Source organism: Anomalospiza imberbis, unplaced genomic scaffold (genome assembly GCF_031753505.1).
Source record: "Anomalospiza imberbis isolate Cuckoo-Finch-1a 21T00152 unplaced genomic scaffold, ASM3175350v1 scaffold_818, whole genome shotgun sequence".
Classification (NCBI taxonomy): Eukaryota; Metazoa; Chordata; class Aves; order Passeriformes; family Viduidae; genus Anomalospiza; species Anomalospiza imberbis.
Genome location: NW_027100434.1, coordinates 10,001 through 15,000, shown reverse-complemented (window position 1 = coordinate 15,000; position 5,000 = coordinate 10,001).

Below are 5,000 nucleotides of genomic sequence, written 5' to 3'. Positions count from 1 at the left end.
ACCGTGGGTAGACCTGTTGTCCCCGGCCGACCGGACCGTGGGTAGACCTGTTCTCCCCGGCCGACCGGACCCTGGGTAGACCTGTTGTCCCCGGCCGGCCTCGGTCTCCGGGACCGTGGGTAGACCTGATGTCCCCGGCCGACCAGGTCGTGGGTAGACCTGTTCTCCCCGGCCGGCCTCGGTCTCCGGGACCGTGGGTAGACCTGTTCTCCCCGGCCGGCCTCGGCCTCCGGCCGACCGGACCGTGGGTAGACCTGTGCTCCCCGGCCGGCCTCGGCCTCCGGCCGCCGGGACCGTGGCTAGACCTGTTGTCCCCGGCGGGCCTCGGCCTCCGGGCGCCGGGACCGTGGCTAGACCTGTTGTGCCCGGCCGGCCTCGGCCTCCGGGCGCCGGGACCGTGGCTAGACCTGTTGTGCCCGGCCGGCCTCGGTCTCCGGGCTCCGGGACCGTGGCTAGACCTGTTGTCTCGGCCCCGTCGTGGCTTACCTTCGCCCGGCCCCTTCGTAGACCTGGTATCTCGGCTCCGACTTAGCCTCCGGCCGCCGCGTGCCGGGGTAGACCTGTGTTCCTCCAACCGATGCCCCCCCCGCCTGGCCCTGTCCCGGCCTGCAAGCTCGTGTAAGGCGGGCGGCCCGCGCATCCGGGAGGGAGGGAGCGGCGCGGGTGGTGGGTGCGGTGTCCGAGGGGGTGGCGGCGGAGTGCGAGTGTGTGGAGTGGGCGTGTGTGTCACTGTGTCTGTCTCTCTCTCTCTCTCTCTCTCTCTGTCTGTGGGAACGAGGGCCAGGGGCCGGCGGCTTCGTCCCGGCCCCGGGCGCCTCGGGTCCGAGCCCCCGGGGCCCCCCAGACCCCTGCCGGGCCTGGAGGGTCTCTGCGGACCGTGAAAGAACCGGCCCAAAAGCGGCCGCCCGCTTTCCCGCTTGCACAGGGCGCAGGCGGCCCGTCAGCTCGGTCTGGGGGTGCTCTGGATACTAGAGAAAAACGAAATAAGATTTGCCAAGAAAATTTCTCTTCCGGACGAGTTTCTTCTTGTACCAAACAAATAGGAGAGTCGTTCTTTCAAAGAAAGGAGAAAAGAAACGGGATTGGGGCGGGGGGGGGGGCGGGAAGGAATAAACCCCCAAAACCCCAAAACCGGGCGGCGGACAGCAGGTCTAGCCCGGCTCCGGGGCCGCCGGGCTCGGCGCGGCGCCCGGGCGGCGGGCGGTGGGCGGCGGAAAACAGGTCTACCCCGGGGACAGCAGGTCTGCCCCGGGGACAGCGGGTCTACCCCGGGGACAGCAGGTCTACCCCGCGGACAGCGGGTCTACCCCGCGGACAACCGGTCTACCCCGCGGACAGCGGGTCTACCCCGCGGACAGCAGGTCTACCCCGCGGACAGCAGGTCTACCCCGCGGACAGCAGGTCTACCCCGCGGACAACCGGTCTACCCCGCGGACAGCAGGTCTACCCCGCGGACAGCAGGTCTACCCCGCGGACAGCAGGTCTACCTCGCGGACAGCAGGTCTACCCCGCGGACAGCAGGTCTACCCCGGGGACAGCAGGTCTACCCCGGGGACAGCAGGTCTACCCCGCGGACAGCAGGTCTACCCCGCGGACAGCAGGTCTACCCCGGGGACAGCAGGTCTACCCCGGGGACAGCAGGTCTACCCCGCGGACAGCAGGTCTACCCCGCGGACAGCAGGTCTACCCCGCGGACAGCAGGTCTACCCCGGGGACAGCAGGTCTACCCCGCGGACAGCAGGTCTACCCCGCGGACAGCAGGTCTACCCCGCGGACAGCAGGTCTACCCCGCGGACAGCAGGTCTACCCCGCGGACAGCAGGTCTACCCCGCGGACAGCAGGTCTACCCCGCGGACAGCAGGTCTACCCCGCGGACAGCAGGTCTACCCCGGGGACAACAGGTCTACCCCGCGGACAACAGGTCTACCCCGGCTCCGGGGCCGCCGGGCCCGGCGCGGCGCCCGGGCGGCGGGCGGTGGACGGCGGACAACAGGTCTACCTCGCTCCGGAGGGACTTAGGCGATTTCCGGCAGCGGCCGGGTAGACCTGTTGTCGCGGCCGGGTAGACCTGTTGTCGCGGCCGGCTCCGGAAGTTCACCAAGGGGTCGCTGTTTTCAGCTGCCTCCGGCTACGTCATCGCAGGGGCCGGCCTGCGGCGGCGCACCTTCCCGGTCGCTTTCCATCGGTCCTCTTGGAGGCGTCTGCGGCCTGGGACTCGTCTGTCCGTACTATGGGAGCGAGGTGACGGGCCGTCTCCCCGCAGGCTCGTCCCGTGCCTGTGACCGAAGCGGCGAGGGAGGCCGGGGGCCCCCGTGCGCAGTCCTCCGAGCGAGGCGAGTGCCGCTGACGCGGGACGAGCCCCGTGGCGTCGTCCCGGTCCGCCCGTCTGGCCCAGGGAAACGGGGTGTGTACGGTTCGAGAGGCGAGAGAGAGCTAGCGAGAAAGAGGAGAAATAAAGCGAGAAGGGAAAAAAAGAGGGAGAGAAGCCGAGAGAGACCGAGTACGAGCTGCGAGCTGCCCGTCGGCCGCGGCCATCGATTTCGTGGGCCGTGTCCCGCTTCGGCCCGGCTGTGGCCGGCTTGGCGAACGGGGGGGCGCCCCCCCTGGGGATTGCTGGCGGGCGAGGCGGCGGCGCCTCGCCCCTTTCCTGCCCGGCCTTAAGCCGGGGCGCGCCCCGCTCGGCGGGCGCGCTTTCGGGCTGTCGCTCCGGTGCGGTGGGCGGCAGCCGCGGGTGGACGCGGCCGGGGCTTTTCCCGGCCCTCGCCTGAGAGCCCCGAGCGCGGCGCGCGCGGGCCCGCCGAGGTGGCGGCGTCCCGTTCCCCTGCTTCCCGACCTGGTTGTGCCAGCGTGTCCGTGTCGGAAGGGTGGCGGGGGCCCGTGCGGCGGGGCGCGCGGCCCGGCCTCGGCGTCGCTGCCTCGCTTGAGGGACTCGGTGACGGCGGTCGCCCGATGAGCTGTGGAGCCGGGGTGGCGGCACCCCGCGCCCCACCAGCGCGCGCTGTTGAAGTCGTCCCCCTTCCTCGGCCTTAAGCCGGGGACCCGCGTCGCGGGCGAGTTTTTTCAGGGGCGGAGGCCGGCCGCGGTGGCCGGCCGCCCTAGCACGGACCGGAAGCCGACCCAGAGCCCCCCCGGAGCGTTGTCGCGGGCGAGGCGGCGGCGCCTCGCCCTTCCTCGGTCCTGTGAGGATCGAGCCGTTTACCGCCGGTGCAGGGGCGGGGGGGCGGGTTGTGCCAGCCGGGTCCGTTGCCTTTTTTTTTTTTGGTTCGGACGTGCCGACTTGCGGGCGGTGTGGGGGCCGCCCGCCAGGCCTCCGTCGCTTTTTTTTCTCTCGCGGCCCTAAGCCGCGGCACCGAGAAGCGCGCGAGGAAGGCGCGCGGGCCCACGAAAAGCGAAGGCGTGCAGGCGAGAGAGAGAGAGCGAGAACGCCGGTGGGGTTGGGCGGGGGGGGGGTGAGAGGTGCGTGCCTCGCCCCACCCCGCCCCGGGCCCGCGGCCCCCGTGGCTAGCACGGGTGTCCTTGTGTGGCGCGCGCCATGTGCCTTTTTGTTGTGCCGTCCCCCGGCTTGTTTTTTTTTTTTTTTTCCCGGAGGGAGAGCCGACCGCCGCGAGGCGGGCGAAAGCCGGTGGCCCGTGGGGCACGGTCGGCGGCACCTTTCTCGAACGCTCGGGTGGGTTCCCCGGGCGAAAGGGTGAAGCTCGCCCCTAGCCCGGCGGTCCCGCCCCGCCGTTGCCTGGCCGAGAGAAGTGTTGTCCGCGGGCGGGTGGCGGCACCCCCCCCCCTCCTTACGCTCCTCTGCCGCGCCCGATCCTCGGGCGGCTGTCCCAGGGCCGGCGTGGCCGTCGGGGCCCTGGTCAGCGTTTCGGCGGCTGCTTTGCCCTCCTCTTCTCCGCAGCCGCCGCCTCCTTGTCCGATCGATGTGGCTTTTCGGGTCGCGTCGGAGAGGGCCCCCGGCCGGCCGGGCTCTTCCGGGGCTTCTCTGTCATGGGGAAGCCTACGGCGGGGTCCGGTGCTCGGGCCGGGCGGTCTCCTTTCCGCTTCGCTTCCCGTCGCAGGCGAGGTGTCGCCCCTCCCGCTGCCGGGGGGAGGGCGTCTTGACCGTCCCTGGCTGTGTGACGGCCGCGTGGCCCCGCCAGTTTGCCAAGGTGTCCTTCCGAAAACACGCGAGGCGTGCCGGTTGCTGGCCTCGGTCCCGGGCAGCGCCCGCGGGTGCCGGCCGCGAGCAGCGCCGGGCGGCGGTGCGGCTGGAGCTGAGCCGCGAGAGCTTTGAGAGATGCACAGAGAGAGAGAGAAAACGAGAGCGAGAGAAAAAAGAAGCCAAGAGGGCCGAAGGAATGAACCGATGTTGGGGGGGTGCGGACCCGCGGGTGAAAAAAAAGCCCGATCCGCGCGCGCGGACCCCACGGCGCTCCTTTTGCCGTTCCGCCGCCTGCTGCCGAGCGAGCCGCCCCGGCTGCGAGGGGCCTCGGTGTCCGGGCCGCGCCCGCCTCGTCGGGTCGCTGTCTCCTCTAGCACGTCCGGTGCTTTCCGCGCGGCCCGGTGGGGCGACGCGCCGTAGCGGGTCCCGTCTCTTGAGCGGCTCCGCTCGGCCCAGCCTCGCCGGCGACCGGTCGCTCGCCCGCGACCGGTCGGCGGGCGGGCCGGCCTCGGGGGCGGGTCAGCCCCGGCCGAGCCCCCGTCCCGCGCGCCGCGCGCGTGACTTTGAACGCGAGGCCGAGCCTGGAAGAACGAACGGGGCGCGGGGCCCCGAAAGGAAAGAAAAAAAAAAAGCCCCCCGAGAGAGAGAGAGAGAGAGAGAGAGAGACCGGGAGGGAGAGAAACGAGGGCAGAGGCTCGCGCCGTCCGAATCCGAAGCTGCGCAGCGGTCCCGGCTCCTTGCCCGCGGCGTCGCGGGAAGGGCCGGCCGCCGGGGTCGGCCGTCGCCGAGGGCATCTCTCGCCTTCCCCCCCGCCGCGCCGCGGGCGTTGTGTGGGGGGGGGGCGGGGAAAGCCCCGCGGGCGGCG